The sequence below is a fragment of the Triturus cristatus genome, chromosome 6 (assembly GCF_964204655.1).
Source record: "Triturus cristatus chromosome 6, aTriCri1.1, whole genome shotgun sequence".
NCBI lineage: Eukaryota > Metazoa > Chordata > Amphibia > Caudata > Salamandridae > Triturus > Triturus cristatus.
In genome coordinates, this window is record NC_140589.1 from 883711285 (window position 1) to 883725654 (window position 14370).

The following is a 14370-nucleotide window of genomic DNA, read 5'->3' on the forward strand; positions in this document are numbered from 1 at the left end:
CAGCTGCATTTAGCAAGGAAGCCTGCAGGACTTCTGGGACTTTTCTTTCCCTTCTTCAGCCTCCCTGTCATTATTCTTCACAACCCCCAAATCTATACTGCTGCCAGCGATGCGTTGCTTTGTGGGAAGCAAGAGAAAGAGAAGGGGAGGGCCTATGCAAATGATGGCCTCAGGGCTGTCTGGGAGTCCCTTTTCAGCAGTACTGTTAAAATCCGCCTTGCAACCAGATTGGTCGGGTAAGCTGAAAAACACCAGGCATGATTGGGCACCAGGTCCTCTAGGCCCTTGGAGGACATATCGGCGCTGCATCCCTCAGTTTCTGAGGTCCAAGAAATGTTCACCCTCCACCCTAATAGAGAGGTCTTGGCCGATCGTGGCCGATCGGGGCAGAAGGGAGCAGGGCAAGATGCTCATGATCCTGCTCTAATAATGAACTGCCTTCCTCTCTCCTTACCTGTGGTTCTGCCTGGCTGCTTGGTTCCAGTTGTAGGCCTACATCCCACAGGCAATTTGCTTGTCCCTCTCACACATGTAAATGGGTCAGCACTCAAGTGCACACACCTGCCTGCACCCACAGACCCTCTCACACACACTTTTCTCAACAAGATTTTTTCCTAGTTTAGAGACTCAGAGACCCATGTTGAAATACAAAAGCAGCACACCACATGACGGCCTTCACATAGAATCCAGCAGCAAATGGGAAACTTTTAACTAGCCGTGGTCCTATTACTGCAGCCCTACCATGGAACGACTGCTGGATGAGTCCTGCTCGAGAATATTGAACCTACAACAAGTCTGAGGTAAATAAGAATTCCACAGGAATACCATAAAACAGGGACCTATGACCCTTTCGAGCCAGATAGGAGTCGAACCTACAATCTTCTGATCCGTAGTCAGACGCGTTATCCATTGCGCCACTGGCCCCATGTAGGATTACCCATACTTTTGTCCTTAAGAGGACCAGAAGTTGTGTGTGTGTGTGTGTGTGTGTGTGTGTTTTAAAACACCATTCCATCAACCTTTTTAGCCACGTTTACTGCTCACAACCAGAAGACACAAGTAAACCCACCTGACCTCCTGAAATTCTGTTCTGTCAGGTGTTCCTAACTTATACAAAGGACTTTAGGAGGACGAAGGACCTAAAAGTCAGGGGAAATGGTCCTAGGTCCAAGGAAATGTTTTAGATCAGCCTCAGTTTCTTAAATATTCTGCATTAACATCATCAGTTCCACGTCTGTGTGGAGCTGATCTTGAGGACTCCTTAATCAGCAGGCGGGTACAACAATAAAGTGTTTAATATTACAATACAGGCGAAAATTCAGACACCTTGTCATAGGCTCACCTTGTCCAGGGACCCAAGCATGCTGCCTTTCACCTCTCAGAGCCCTTCACCTAACCTACTGTGCAGCTGTCTCACCTTTAATATCACTGTTCCACAGGCAGCATGATGTCACAATGTTCCTTGTCAGTAGCCTGAACCATGAGCCTTTGCAACCCTGGCATAATCTACATACTTCCAATTGGTGAAGTCTTGGACCACAAATGCAGTGAAGAATAATGGATTGTTACTCTTCATGCATTTTTGCCCATTGGCTCAGATTTGAATGCTTACTGGCCATACGAGCATCTCTGCCAGGCCACCCTATGTCTAGAGACCGTAGATTTAGAGAGTTTATAAACATTGTAGGTTCATCAATGAAGTGTGCTCGCTTCGGCGGCACATATACTAAAATTGGAACGATACAGAGAAGATTAGCATGGCCCCTGCGCAAGGATGACACGCAAATTCGTGAAGCGTTCCATATTTTTACCAGCTTTCAGGAGAGAAATGTTCTATGTTTTCAAGACTAATTGAAATAATAAAGCAGGTTCCAGTGCTTTCCTCCTAATATCTATTTTTCAATTTGTCTCTCCTCAACATTTTTAATGTATTTACCTCGCAGTAATGAAGGTGCACTCTATGGCCAGCTGCATTTAGCAAGGAAGCCTGCAGGACTTCTGGGACTTTTCTTTCCCTTCTTCAGCCTCCCTGTCATTATTCTTCACAACCCCCAAATCTATACTGCTGCCAGCGATGCGTTGCTTTGTGGGAAGCAAGAGAAAGAGAAGGGGAGGGCCTATGCAAATGATGGCCTCACGGCTGTCTGGGAGTCCCTTTTCAGCAGTACTGTTAAAATCCGCCTTGCAACCAGATTGGTCGGGTAAGCTGAAAAACACCAGGCATGATTGGGCACCAGGTCCTCTAGGCCCTTGGAGGACATATCGGCGCTGCATCCCTCAGTTTCTGAGGTCCAAGAAATGTTCACCCTCCACCCTAATAGAGAGGTCTTGGCCGATCGTGGCCGATCGGGCAGAAGGGAGCAGGGCAAGATGCTCATGATCCTGCTCTAATAATGAACTGCCTTCCTCTCTCCTTACCTGTGGTTCTGCCTGGCTGCTTGGTTCCAGTTGTAGGCCTACATCCCACAGGCAATTTGCTTGTCCCTCTCACACATGTAAATGGGTCAGCACTCAAGTGCACACACCTGCCTGCACCCACAGACCCTCTCACACACACTTTTCTCAACAAGATTTTTTCCTAGTTTAGAGACTCAGAGACCCATGTTGAAATACAAAAGCAGCACACCACATGACGGCCTTCACATAGAATCCAGCAGCAAATGGGAAACTTTTAACTAGCCGTGGTCCTATTACTGCAGCCCTACCATGGAACGACTGCTGGATGAGTCCTGCTCGAGAAGATTGAACCTACAACAAGTCTGAGGTAAATAAGAATTCCACAGGAATACCATAAAACAGGGACCTATGACCCTTTCGAGCCAGATAGGAGTCGAACCTACAATCTTCTGATCCGTAGTCAGACGCGTTATCCATTGCGCCACTGGCCCCATGTAGGATTACCCATACTTTTGTCCTTAAGAGGACCAGAAGTTGTGTGTGTGTGTGTGTGTGTGTTTTAAAACACCATTCCATCAACCTTTTTAGCCACGTTTACTGCTCACAACCAGAAGACACAAGTAAACCCACCTGACCTCCTGAAATTCTGTTCTGTCAGGTGTTCCTAACTTATACAAAGGACTTTAGGAGGACGAAGGACCTAAAAGTCAGGGGAAATGGTCCTAGGTCCAAGGAAATGTTTTAGATCAGCCTCAGTTTCTTAAATATTCTGCATTAACATCATCAGTTCCACGTCTGTGTGGAGCTGATCTTGAGGACTCCTTAATCAGCAGGCGGGTACAACAATAAAGTGTTTAATATTACAATACAGGCGAAAATTCAGACACCTTGTCATAGGCTCACCTTGTCCAGGGACCCAAGCATGCTGCCTTTCACCTCTCAGAGCCCTTCACCTAACCTACTGTGCAGCTGTCTCACCTTTGATATCACTGTTCCACAGGCAGCATGATGTCACAATGTTCCTTGTCAGTAGCCTGAACCATGAGCCTTTGCAACCCTGGCATAATCTACATACTTCCAATTGGTGAAGTCTTGGACCACAAATGCAGTGAAGAATAATGGATTGTTACTCTTCATGCATTTTTGCCCATTGGCTCAGATTTGAATGCTTACTGGCCATACGAGCATCTCTGCCAGGCCACCCTATGTCTAGAGACCGTAGATTTAGAGAGTTTATAAACATTGTAGGTTCATCAATGAAGTGTGCTCGCTTCGGCGGCACATATACTAAAATTGGAACGATACAGAGAAGATTAGCATGGCCCCTGCGCAAGGATGACACGCAAATTCGTGAAGCGTTCCATATTTTTACCAGCTTTCAGGAGAGAAATGTTCTATGTTTTCAAGACTAATTGAAATAATAAAGCAGGTTCCAGTGCTTTCCTCCTAATATCTATTTTTCAATTTGTCTCTCCTCAACATTTTTAATGTATTTACCTCGCAGTAATGAAGGTGCACTCTATGGCCAGCTGCATTTAGCAAGGAAGCCTGCAGGACTTCTGGGACTTTTCTTTCCCTTCTTCAGCCTCCCTGTCATTATTCTTCACAACCCCCAAATCTATACTGCTGCCAGCGATGCGTTGCTTTGTGGGAAGCAAGAGAAAGAGAAGGGGAGGGCCTATGCAAATGATGGCCTCAGGGCTGTCTGGGAGTCCCTTTTCAGCAGTACTGTTAAAATCCGCCTTGCAACCAGATTGGTCGGGTAAGCTGAAAAACACCAGGCATGATTGGGCACCAGGTCCTCTAGGCCCTTGGAGGACATATCGGCGCTGCATCCCTCAGTTTCTGAGGTCCAAGAAATGTTCACCCTCCACCCTAATAGAGAGGTCTTGGCCGATCGTGGCCGATCGGGCAGAAGGGAGCAGGGCAAGATGCTCATGATCCTGCTCTAATAATGAACTGCCTTCCTCTCTCCTTACCTGTGGTTCTGCCTGGCTGCTTGGTTCCAGTTGTAGGCCTACATCCCACAGGCAATTTGCTTGTCCCTCTCACACATGTAAATGGGTCAGCACTCAAGTGCACACACCTGCCTGCACCCACAGACCCTCTCACACACACTTTTCTCAACAAGATTTTTTCCTAGTTTAGAGACTCAGAGACCCATGTTGAAATACAAAAGCAGCACACCACATGACGGCCTTCACATAGAATCCAGCAGCAAATGGGAAACTTTTAACTAGCCGTGGTCCTATTACTGCAGCCCTACCATGGAACGACTGCTGGATGAGTCCTGCTCGAGAAGATTGAACCTACAACAAGTCTGAGGTAAATAAGAATTCCACAGGAATACCATAAAACAGGGACCTATGACCCTTTCGAGCCAGATAGGAGTCGAACCTACAATCTTCTGATCCGTAGTCAGACGCGTTATCCATTGCGCCACTGGCCCCATGTAGGATTACCCATACTTTTGTCCTTAAGAGGACCAGAAGTTGTGTGTGTGTGTGTGTGTGTGTGTTTTAAAACACCATTCCATCAACCTTTTTAGCCACGTTTACTGCTCACAACCAGAAGACACAAGTAAACCCACCTGACCTCCTGAAATTCTGTTCTGTCAGGTGTTCCTAACTTATACAAAGGACTTTAGGAGGACGAAGGACCTAAAAGTCAGGGGAAATGGTCCTAGGTCCAAGGAAATGTTTTAGATCAGCCTCAGTTTCTTAAATATTCTGCATTAACATCATCAGTTCCACGTCTGTGTGGAGCTGATCTTGAGGACTCCTTAATCAGCAGGCGGGTACAACAATAAAGTGTTTAATATTACAATACAGGCGAAAATTCAGACACCTTGTCATAGGCTCACCTTGTCCAGGGACCCAAGCATGCTGCCTTTCACCTCTCAGAGCCCTTCACCTAACCTACTGTGCAGCTGTCTCACCTTTAATATCACTGTTCCACAGGCAGCATGATGTCACAATGTTCCTTGTCAGTAGCCTGAACCATGAGCCTTTGCAACCCTGGCATAATCTACATACTTCCAATTGGTGAAGTCTTGGACCACAAATGCAGTGAAGAATAATGGATTGTTACTCTTCATGCATTTTTGCCCATTGGCTCAGATTTGAATGCTTACTGGCCATACGAGCATCTCTGCCAGGCCACCCTATGTCTAGAGACCGTAGATTTAGAGAGTTTATAAACATTGTAGGTTCATCAATGAAGTGTGCTCGCTTCGGCGGCACATATACTAAAATTGGAACGATACAGAGAAGATTAGCATGGCCCCTGCGCAAGGATGACACGCAAATTCGTGAAGCGTTCCATATTTTTACCAGCTTTCAGGAGAGAAATGTTCTATGTTTTCAAGACTAATTGAAATAATAAAGCAGGTTCCAGTGCTTTCCTCCTAATATCTATTTTTCAATTTGTCTCTCCTCAACATTTTTAATGTATTTACCTCGCAGTAATGAAGGTGCACTCTATGGCCAGCTGCATTTAGCAAGGAAGCCTGCAGGACTTCTGGGACTTTTCTTTCCCTTCTTCAGCCTCCCTGTCATTATTCTTCACAACCCCCAAATCTATACTGCTGCCAGCGATGCGTTGCTTTGTGGGAAGCAAGAGAAAGAGAAGGGGAGGGCCTATGCAAATGATGGCCTCAGGGCTGTCTGGGAGTCCCTTTTCAGCAGTACTGTTAAAATCCGCCTTGCAACCAGATTGGTCGGGTAAGCTGAAAAACACCAGGCATGATTGGGCACCAGGTCCTCTAGGCCCTTGGAGGACATATCGGCGCTGCATCCCTCAGTTTCTGAGGTCCAAGAAATGTTCACCCTCCACCCTAATAGAGAGGTCTTGGCCGATCGTGGCCGATCGGGGCAGAAGGGAGCAGGGCAAGATGCTCATGATCCTGCTCTAATAATGAACTGCCTTCCTCTCTCCTTACCTGTGGTTCTGCCTGGCTGCTTGGTTCCAGTTGTAGGCCTACATCCCACAGGCAATTTGCTTGTCCCTCTCACACATGTAAATGGGTCAGCACTCAAGTGCACACACCTGCCTGCACCCACAGACCCTCTCACACACACTTTTCTCAACAAGATTTTTTCCTAGTTTAGAGACTCAGAGACCCATGTTGAAATACAAAAGCAGCACACCACATGACGGCCTTCACATAGAATCCAGCAGCAAATGGGAAACTTTTAACTAGCCGTGGTCCTATTACTGCAGCCCTACCATGGAACGACTGCTGGATGAGTCCTGCTCGAGAAGATTGAACCTACAACAAGTCTGAGGTAAATAAGAATTCCACAGGAATACCATAAAACAGGGACCTATGACCCTTTCGAGCCAGATAGGAGTCGAACCTACAATCTTCTGATCCGTAGTCAGACGCGTTATCCATTGCGCCACTGGCCCCATGTAGGATTACCCATACTTTTGTCCTTAAGAGGACCAGAAGTTGTGTGTGTGTGTGTGTGTGTGTGTTTTAAAACACCATTCCATCAACCTTTTTAGCCACGTTTACTGCTCACAACCAGAAGACACAAGTAAACCCACCTGACCTCCTGAAATTCTGTTCTGTCAGGTGTTCCTAACTTATACAAAGGACTTTAGGAGGACGAAGGACCTAAAAGTCAGGGGAAATGGTCCTAGGTCCAAGGAAATGTTTTAGATCAGCCTCAGTTTCTTAAATATTCTGCATTAACATCATCAGTTCCACGTCTGTGTGGAGCTGATCTTGAGGACTCCTTAATCAGCAGGCGGGTACAACAATAAAGTGTTTAATATTACAATACAGGCGAAAATTCAGACACCTTGTCATAGGCTCACCTTGTCCAGGGACCCAAGCATGCTGCCTTTCACCTCTCAGAGCCCTTCACCTAACCTACTGTGCAGCTGTCTCACCTTTAATATCACTGTTCCACAGGCAGCATGATGTCACAATGTTCCTTGTCAGTAGCCTGAACCATGAGCCTTTGCAACCCTGGCATAATCTACATACTTCCAATTGGTGAAGTCTTGGACCACAAATGCAGTGAAGAATAATGGATTGTTACTCTTCATGCATTTTTGCCCATTGGCTCAGATTTGAATGCTTACTGGCCATACGAGCATCTCTGCCAGGCCACCCTATGTCTAGAGACCGTAGATTTAGAGAGTTTATAAACATTGTAGGTTCATCAATGAAGTGTGCTCGCTTCGGCGGCACATATACTAAAATTGGAACGATACAGAGAAGATTAGCATGGCCCCTGCGCAAGGATGACACGCAAATTCGTGAAGCGTTCCATATTTTTACCAGCTTTCAGGAGAGAAATGTTCTATGTTTTCAAGACTAATTGAAATAATAAAGCAGGTTCCAGTGCTTTCCTCCTAATATCTATTTTTCAATTTGTCTCTCCTCAACATTTTTAATGTATTTACCTCGCAGTAATGAAGGTGCACTCTATGGCCAGCTGCATTTAGCAAGGAAGCCTGCAGGACTTCTGGGACTTTTCTTTCCCTTCTTCAGCCTCCCTGTCATTATTCTTCACAACCCCCAAATCTATACTGCTGCCAGCGATGCGTTGCTTTGTGGGAAGCAAGAGAAAGAGAAGGGGAGGGCCTATGCAAATGATGGCCTCACGGCTGTCTGGGAGTCCCTTTTCAGCAGTACTGTTAAAATCCGCCTTGCAACCAGATTGGTCGGGTAAGCTGAAAAACACCAGGCATGATTGGGCACCAGGTCCTCTAGGCCCTTGGAGGACATATCGGCGCTGCATCCCTCAGTTTCTGAGGTCCAAGAAATGTTCACCCTCCACCCTAATAGAGAGGTCTTGGCCGATCGTGGCCGATCGGGCAGAAGGGAGCAGGGCAAGATGCTCATGATCCTGCTCTAATAATGAACTGCCTTCCTCTCTCCTTACCTGTGGTTCTGCCTGGCTGCTTGGTTCCAGTTGTAGGCCTACATCCCACAGGCAATTTGCTTGTCCCTCTCACACATGTAAATGGGTCAGCACTCAAGTGCACACACCTGCCTGCACCCACAGACCCTCTCACACACACTTTTCTCAACAAGATTTTTTCCTAGTTTAGAGACTCAGAGACCCATGTTGAAATACAAAAGCAGCACACCACATGACGGCCTTCACATAGAATCCAGCAGCAAATGGGAAACTTTTAACTAGCCGTGGTCCTATTACTGCAGCCCTACCATGGAACGACTGCTGGATGAGTCCTGCTCGAGAAGATTGAACCTACAACAAGTCTGAGGTAAATAAGAATTCCACAGGAATACCATAAAACAGGGACCTATGACCCTTTCGAGCCAGATAGGAGTCGAACCTACAATCTTCTGATCCGTAGTCAGACGCGTTATCCATTGCGCCACTGGCCCCATGTAGGATTACCCATACTTTTGTCCTTAAGAGGACCAGAAGTTGTGTGTGTGTGTGTGTGTGTGTTTTAAAACACCATTCCATCAACCTTTTTAGCCACGTTTACTGCTCACAACCAGAAGACACAAGTAAACCCACCTGACCTCCTGAAATTCTGTTCTGTCAGGTGTTCCTAACTTATACAAAGGACTTTAGGAGGACGAAGGACCTAAAAGTCAGGGGAAATGGTCCTAGGTCCAAGGAAATGTTTTAGATCAGCCTCAGTTTCTTAAATATTCTGCATTAACATCATCAGTTCCACGTCTGTGTGGAGCTGATCTTGAGGACTCCTTAATCAGCAGGCGGGTACAACAATAAAGTGTTTAATATTACAATACAGGCGAAAATTCAGACACCTTGTCATAGGCTCACCTTGTCCAGGGACCCAAGCATGCTGCCTTTCACCTCTCAGAGCCCTTCACCTAACCTACTGTGCAGCTGTCTCACCTTTAATATCACTGTTCCACAGGCAGCATGATGTCACAATGTTCCTTGTCAGTAGCCTGAACCATGAGCCTTTGCAACCCTGGCATAATCTACATACTTCCAATTGGTGAAGTCTTGGACCACAAATGCAGTGAAGAATAATGGATTGTTACTCTTCATGCATTTTTGCCCATTGGCTCAGATTTGAATGCTTGCTGGCCATACGAGCATCTCTGCCAGGCCACCCTATGTCTAGAGACCGTAGATTTAGAGAGTTTATAAACATTGTAGGTTCATCAATGAAGTGTGCTCGCTTCGGCGGCACATATACTAAAATTGGAACGATACAGAGAAGATTAGCATGGCCCCTGCGCAAGGATGACACGCAAATTCGTGAAGCGTTCCATATTTTTACCAGCTTTCAGGAGAGAAATGTTCTATGTTTTCAAGACTAATTGTAATAATAAAGCAGGTTCCAGTGCTTTCCTCCTAATATCTATTTTTCAATTTGTCTCTCCTCAACATTTTTTATGTATTTACCTCGCAGTAATGAAGGTGCACTCTATGGCCAGCTGCATTTAGCAAGGAAGCCTGCAGGACTTCTGGGACTTTTCTTTCCCTTCTTCAGCCTCCCTGTCATTATTCTTCACAACCCCCAAATCTATACTGCTGCCAGCGATGCGTTGCTTTGTGGGAAGCAAGAGAAAGAGAAGGGGAGGGCCTATGCAAATGATGGCCTCACGGCTGTCTGGGAGTCCCTTTTCAGCAGTACTGTTAAAATCCGCCTTGCAACCAGATTGGTCGGGTAAGCTGAAAAACACCAGGCATGATTGGGCACCAGGTCCTCTAGGCCCTTGGAGGACATATCGGCGCTGCATCCCTCAGTTTCTGAGGTCCAAGAAATGTTCACCCTCCACCCTAATAGAGAGGTCTTGGCCGATCGTGGCCGATCGGGCAGAAGGGAGCAGGGCAAGATGCTCATGATCCTGCTCTAATAATGAACTGCCTTCCTCTCTCCTTACCTGTGGTTCTGCCTGGCTGCTTGGTTCCAGTTGTAGGCCTACATCCCACAGGCAATTTGCTTGTCCCTCTCACACATGTAAATGGGTCAGCACTCAAGTGCACACACCTGCCTGCACCCACAGACCCTCTCACACACACTTTTCTCAACAAGATTTTTTCCTAGTTTAGAGACTCAGAGACCCATGTTGAAATACAAAAGCAGCACACCACATGACGGCCTTCACATAGAATCCAGCAGCAAATGGGAAACTTTTAACTAGCCGTGGTCCTATTACTGCAGCCCTACCATGGAACGACTGCTGGATGAGTCCTGCTCGAGAAGATTGAACCTACAACAAGTCTGAGGTAAATAAGAATTCCACAGGAATACCATAAAACAGGGACCTATGACCCTTTCGAGCCAGATAGGAGTCGAACCTACAATCTTCTGATCCGTAGTCAGACGCGTTATCCATTGCGCCACTGGCCCCATGTAGGATTACCCATACTTTTGTCCTTAAGAGGACCAGAAGTTGTGTGTGTGTGTGTGTGTGTGTTTTAAAACACCATTCCATCAACCTTTTTAGCCACGTTTACTGCTCACAACCAGAAGACACAAGTAAACCCACCTGACCTCCTGAAATTCTGTTCTGTCAGGTGTTCCTAACTTATACAAAGGACTTTAGGAGGACGAAGGACCTAAAAGTCAGGGGAAATGGTCCTAGGTCCAAGGAAATGTTTTAGATCAGCCTCAGTTTCTTAAATATTCTGCATTAACATCATCAGTTCCACGTCTGTGTGGAGCTGATCTTGAGGACTCCTTAATCAGCAGGCGGGTACAACAATAAAGTGTTTAATATTACAATACAGGCGAAAATTCAGACACCTTGTCATAGGCTCACCTTGTCCAGGGACCCAAGCATGCTGCCTTTCACCTCTCAGAGCCCTTCACCTAACCTACTGTGCAGCTGTCTCACCTTTGATATCACTGTTCCACAGGCAGCATGATGTCACAATGTTCCTTGTCAGTAGCCTGAACCATGAGCCTTTGCAACCCTGGCATAATCTACATACTTCCAATTGGTGAAGTCTTGGACCACAAATGCAGTGAAGAATAATGGATTGTTACTCTTCATGCATTTTTGCCCATTGGCTCAGATTTGAATGCTTACTGGCCATACGAGCATCTCTGCCAGGCCACCCTATGTCTAGAGACCGTAGATTTAGAGAGTTTATAAACATTGTAGGTTCATCAATGAAGTGTGCTCGCTTCGGCGGCACATATACTAAAATTGGAACGATACAGAGAAGATTAGCATGGCCCCTGCGCAAGGATGACACGCAAATTCGTGAAGCGTTCCATATTTTTACCAGCTTTCAGGAGAGAAATGTTCTATGTTTTCAAGACTAATTGAAATAATAAAGCAGGTTCCAGTGCTTTCCTCCTAATATCTATTTTTCAATTTGTCTCTCCTCAACATTTTTAATGTATTTACCTCGCAGTAATGAAGGTGCACTCTATGGCCAGCTGCATTTAGCAAGGAAGCCTGCAGGACTTCTGGGACTTTTCTTTCCCTTCTTCAGCCTCCCTGTCATTATTCTTCACAACCCCCAAATCTATACTGCTGCCAGCGATGCGTTGCTTTGTGGGAAGCAAGAGAAAAGAGAAGGGGAGGGCCTATGCAAATGATGGCCTCAGGGCTGTCTGGGAGTCCCTTTTCAGCAGTACTGTTAAAATCCGCCTTGCAACCAGATTGGTCGGGTAAGCTGAAAAACACCAGGCATGATTGGGCACCAGGTCCTCTAGGCCCTTGGAGGACATATCGGCGCTGCATCCCTCAGTTTCTGAGGTCCAAGAAATGTTCACCCTCCACCCTAATAGAGAGGTCTTGGCCGATCGTGGCCGATCGGGCAGAAGGGAGCAGGGCAAGATGCTCATGATCCTGCTCTAATAATGAACTGCCTTCCTCTCTCCTTACCTGTGGTTCTGCCTGGCTGCTTGGTTCCAGTTGTAGGCCTACATCCCACAGGCAATTTGCTTGTCCCTCTCACACATGTAAATGGGTCAGCACTCAAGTGCACACACCTGCCTGCACCCACAGACCCTCTCACACACACTTTTCTCAACAAGATTTTTTCCTAGTTTAGAGACTCAGAGACCCATGTTGAAATACAAAAGCAGCACACCACATGACGGCCTTCACATAGAATCCAGCAGCAAATGGGAAACTTTTAACTAGCCGTGGTCCTATTACTGCAGCCCTACCATGGAACGACTGCTGGATGAGTCCTGCTCGAGAAGATTGAACCTACAACAAGTCTGAGGTAAATAAGAATTCCACAGGAATACCATAAAACAGGGACCTATGACCCTTTCGAGCCAGATAGGAGTCGAACCTACAATCTTCTGATCCGTAGTCAGACGCGTTATCCATTGCGCCACTGGCCCCATGTAGGATTACCCATACTTTTGTCCTTAAGAGGACCAGAAGTTGTGTGTGTGTGTGTGTGTGTGTGTTTTAAAACACCATTCCATCAACCTTTTTAGCCACGTTTACTGCTCACAACCAGAAGACACAAGTAAACCCACCTGACCTCCTGAAATTCTGTTCTGTCAGGTGTTCCTAACTTATACAAAGGACTTTAGGAGGACGAAGGACCTAAAAGTCAGGGGAAATGGTCCTAGGTCCAAGGAAATGTTTTAGATCAGCCTCAGTTTCTTAAATATTCTGCATTAACATCATCAGTTCCACGTCTGTGTGGAGCTGATCTTGAGGACTCCTTAATCAGCAGGCGGGTACAACAATAAAGTGTTTAATATTACAATACAGGCGAAAATTCAGACACCTTGTCATAGGCTCACCTTGTCCAGGGACCCAAGCATGCTGCCTTTCACCTCTCAGAGCCCTTCACCTAACCTACTGTGCAGCTGTCTCACCTTTAATATCACTGTTCCACAGGCAGCATGATGTCACAATGTTCCTTGTCAGTAGCCTGAACCATGAGCCTTTGCAACCCTGGCATAATCTACATACTTCCAATTGGTGAAGTCTTGGACCACAAATGCAGTGAAGAATAATGGATTGTTACTCTTCATGCATTTTTGCCCATTGGCTCAGATTTGAATGCTTACTGGCCATACGAGCATCTCTGCCAGGCCACCCTATGTCTAGAGACCGTAGATTTAGAGAGTTTATAAACATTGTAGGTTCATCAATGAAGTGTGCTCGCTTCGGCGGCACATATACTAAAATTGGAACGATACAGAGAAGATTAGCATGGCCCCTGCGCAAGGATGACACGCAAATTCGTGAAGCGTTCCATATTTTTACCAGCTTTCAGGAGAGAAATGTTCTATGTTTTCAAGACTAATTGAAATAATAAAGCAGGTTCCAGTGCTTTCCTCCTAATATCTATTTTTCAATTTGTCTCTCCTCAACATTTTTAATGTATTTACCTCGCAGTAATGAAGGTGCACTCTATGGCCAGCTGCATTTAGCAAGGAAGCCTGCAGGACTTCTGGGACTTTTCTTTCCCTTCTTCAGCCTCCCTGTCATTATTCTTCACAACCCCCAAATCTATACTGCTGCCAGCGATGCGTTGCTTTGTGGGAAGCAAGAGAAAGAGAAGGGGAGGGCCTATGCAAATGATGGCCTCAGGGCTGTCTGGGAGTCCCTTTTCAGCAGTACTGTTAAAATCCGCCTTGCAACCAGATTGGTCGGGTAAGCTGAAAAACACCAGGCATGATTGGGCACCAGGTCCTCTAGGCCCTTGGAGGACATATCGGCGCTGCATCCCTCAGTTTCTGAGGTCCAAGAAATGTTCACCCTCCACCCTAATAGAGAGGTCTTGGCCGATCGTGGCCGATCGGGCAGAAGGGAGCAGGGCAAGATGCTCATGATCCTGCTCTAATAATGAACTGCCTTCCTCTCTCCTTACCTGTGGTTCTGCCTGGCTGCTTGGTTCCAGTTGTAGGCCTACATCCCACAGGCAATTTGCTTGTCCCTCTCACACATGTAAATGGGTCAGCACTCAAGTGCACACACCTGCCTGCACCCACAGACCCTCTCACACACACTTTTCTCAACAAGATTTTTTCCTAGTTTAGAGACTCAGAGACCCATGTTGAAATACA

The 14370-nt window shown here is 46.3% G+C and overlaps 14 non-coding genes across 14 annotated transcripts; 7 read left to right on the forward strand and 7 right to left on the reverse strand.

Annotated features, from left to right (window-relative positions):
* Window positions 1-851: 851 nt before the first annotated feature.
* TRNAR-ACG (transfer RNA arginine (anticodon ACG)) lies at window positions 852-924 on the reverse strand. The gene has a single exon. It is a non-coding gene; the product is annotated as a tRNA-Arg (tRNA).
* Window positions 925-1702: 778 nt separating this feature from the next.
* Window positions 1703-1809, forward strand: LOC146819717 (U6 spliceosomal RNA). The gene has a single exon (XR_014964241.1). It is a non-coding gene; the product is annotated as a U6 spliceosomal RNA (small nuclear RNA).
* A 1006-nt stretch (window positions 1810-2815) lies between these two features.
* On the reverse strand, window positions 2816-2888 carry TRNAR-ACG (transfer RNA arginine (anticodon ACG)). Its single transcript has one exon. It is a non-coding gene; the product is annotated as a tRNA-Arg (tRNA).
* A 772-nt stretch (window positions 2889-3660) lies between these two features.
* On the forward strand, window positions 3661-3767 carry LOC146819719 (U6 spliceosomal RNA). Its single transcript, XR_014964243.1, has one exon. It is a non-coding gene; the product is annotated as a U6 spliceosomal RNA (small nuclear RNA).
* A 1006-nt stretch (window positions 3768-4773) lies between these two features.
* TRNAR-ACG (transfer RNA arginine (anticodon ACG)) lies at window positions 4774-4846 on the reverse strand. The gene has a single exon. It is a non-coding gene; the product is annotated as a tRNA-Arg (tRNA).
* A 774-nt stretch (window positions 4847-5620) lies between these two features.
* Window positions 5621-5727, forward strand: LOC146819721 (U6 spliceosomal RNA). The gene has a single exon (XR_014964244.1). It is a non-coding gene; the product is annotated as a U6 spliceosomal RNA (small nuclear RNA).
* Window positions 5728-6734: 1007 nt separating this feature from the next.
* Window positions 6735-6807, reverse strand: TRNAR-ACG (transfer RNA arginine (anticodon ACG)). Its single transcript has one exon. It is a non-coding gene; the product is annotated as a tRNA-Arg (tRNA).
* A 774-nt stretch (window positions 6808-7581) lies between these two features.
* Window positions 7582-7688, forward strand: LOC146819723 (U6 spliceosomal RNA). Its single transcript, XR_014964245.1, has one exon. It is a non-coding gene; the product is annotated as a U6 spliceosomal RNA (small nuclear RNA).
* Window positions 7689-8694: 1006 nt separating this feature from the next.
* Window positions 8695-8767, reverse strand: TRNAR-ACG (transfer RNA arginine (anticodon ACG)). Its single transcript has one exon. It is a non-coding gene; the product is annotated as a tRNA-Arg (tRNA).
* A 772-nt stretch (window positions 8768-9539) lies between these two features.
* LOC146819725 (U6 spliceosomal RNA) lies at window positions 9540-9646 on the forward strand. Its single transcript, XR_014964246.1, has one exon. It is a non-coding gene; the product is annotated as a U6 spliceosomal RNA (small nuclear RNA).
* Window positions 9647-10652: 1006 nt separating this feature from the next.
* TRNAR-ACG (transfer RNA arginine (anticodon ACG)) lies at window positions 10653-10725 on the reverse strand. Its single transcript has one exon. It is a non-coding gene; the product is annotated as a tRNA-Arg (tRNA).
* A 772-nt stretch (window positions 10726-11497) lies between these two features.
* Window positions 11498-11604, forward strand: LOC146819727 (U6 spliceosomal RNA). The gene has a single exon (XR_014964247.1). It is a non-coding gene; the product is annotated as a U6 spliceosomal RNA (small nuclear RNA).
* A 1007-nt stretch (window positions 11605-12611) lies between these two features.
* On the reverse strand, window positions 12612-12684 carry TRNAR-ACG (transfer RNA arginine (anticodon ACG)). Its single transcript has one exon. It is a non-coding gene; the product is annotated as a tRNA-Arg (tRNA).
* A 774-nt stretch (window positions 12685-13458) lies between these two features.
* On the forward strand, window positions 13459-13565 carry LOC146819729 (U6 spliceosomal RNA). Its single transcript, XR_014964248.1, has one exon. It is a non-coding gene; the product is annotated as a U6 spliceosomal RNA (small nuclear RNA).
* The last annotated feature ends 805 nt before the right edge of the window (window positions 13566-14370 follow it).